Source organism: Amblyraja radiata, chromosome 5 (genome assembly GCF_010909765.2).
Source record: "Amblyraja radiata isolate CabotCenter1 chromosome 5, sAmbRad1.1.pri, whole genome shotgun sequence".
Lineage (NCBI taxonomy): Eukaryota > Metazoa > Chordata > Chondrichthyes > Rajiformes > Rajidae > Amblyraja > Amblyraja radiata.
The window spans coordinates 35,213,264-35,215,222 of record NC_045960.1 but is presented as its reverse complement, the minus strand read 5'-3'; positions in this window follow the sequence as shown (position 1 = coordinate 35,215,222).

Here is a 1,959-nt window from a genome sequence, read left to right as displayed (position 1 = left end):
TTGAATTTATTCCGTCATTTCCATGTGTATCTTTAGTCCGAGGGTAGTGAGTCTGTGGAATTCTTTGCCACAGAAAGCTGCGGAGTCCATCAAGGGATATTTTTAAGGCAGAGATAGATATATTCTTGATTAGTACTGGTGTCGTGGGTTATGGGGAGAAGGCATGAGAATGGGGTTAGGAGATCAACAATGATTGAATAGTGGAGTAAACTTGATGGGCCAAATGGCCTAATTCTGCTCCTATCACTTCTGAACTGGGGCCAAGGAAAGAGCGTTCATGTCGCGGCCCTGTTTCAACCAATCTTTCCACCACCACGCACAAGAAGCACAAGAAGCGCAAGACAGACACCATTGTGCAGATGCCGAGAAGTGTGTTCAGCTCTGGCTGAACAACTTCTAATCTTGTGTGTGGACTCGATAAGAAGAAGAAGACTTCTGAACTTATGACCTTATGTGTGGTAAATAAGTACAGTTTTAATAAAGATAATTTTCAAGAGGTTAGTATATTATATCATGGCATTAACCAATCAGAGACAAGCTATTGAAAATGGTTTTTTTTTAAATAGACCATGTATTGATTACCTGGAGGAGCATTATTCAACCTCTTAAAACATAGATATAGATATATACACAATGGGTGCAGGAGTAGGCCATTTGGTCCTTCGAACCAGCACAGCCATTCAATGTGTTCATGGCTGATCATCTGCATTCAGTACCCCATTCCTGTCTTCTCCCCATATCCCTTGATTCGCTAACCCTTTGAGCTCTATCTAACTCTCTTTTGAATGCATCCTGTGTAGATTAGGGTCAGCCCCCACTGCCTTCTGTTCTTCCTCATCTCTGTTCTGAATGGTCTATCCCTTATTCTTAAACTGTGGCCCCTGGTTCTGGACTCCCCAACATCAGGAACATGTTTCCTGCATCTAGCGAGCCCAATCCCTTAAGAATTTTATATGTTTCTGTAAGATATCCTCTCATCCTTCTAAATTCCAGTGTATACAAGCTCAGTTGACCCATTCTTTCATCATAAGACAATCCTGCCATCCCGGGAATTAACATTATGAACCTACGCTGCACTCCCTCAATAGCAAGAATGTCCTTCCTCAAATTAGGAGACCAAAACGGCACGCAATACTCCAGGTGTGGTCTCACCAGGGCCCTGTAAAACTGCAGAAGGACCCCTTTGCTCCTATACTCCTCTCTTGACTGGAAAGGGACCCGAGCAGGGATGACGGTGAAACAGCAATGGCAGGTATTTCTGGGAATAATCCAGAAGATGCAGAATAATTTCATTCCAAAGAGGAAGGAAGATTCTACGGGGAGAAAGGGGTGATCGTGGCTGATAAGGGAAGTCAAGGACAGTAAAAAAAATAAAAGAGACAATGTATATCATAGCAAAGATGAACGGAAAGCCAGAGGATTAGGAAAAACTTTTAAAGATCAACAGAAGGAAACTAAAAAGGCAATACCACAGTCCCCTTTGTTCAACTGCAATACTGACACTTCCGATTTTACCTTTTCCCTCTTAAATTGCCGTTTAAAACGTATCACATTATGGTCACTACCTCCTAATGGTTCCTTTACCTTGAGTTCCCTTATCACATCTGGTTCATTAGACAACATTAAATCCAGAATTGCCTTCTTCCTGGTAGGCTCCTGTACAAACTGCTCTAAGAATCCATCTGAGGCACTCGACAAACTCCCTTTCTTGGGCTCCAGTACCAACCTGATTTTCCCAGTCTACCTGCATGTTGAAATCTCCCATAACCACCGTTGCATTACCTTTGTTACATGCCAATTTTAACTCCTGATGCAACTTGCACCCTATATCCAGCCTACTGTTTGGGGGCCTGTAGATAACTCCCATTAGGGTATTTTTACCCTTACAATTTCTCAGTTCTATCCATAATGACTACATCTTCTGATTCTATGTAACCCCTCGCAAGGGACTGAATTTCA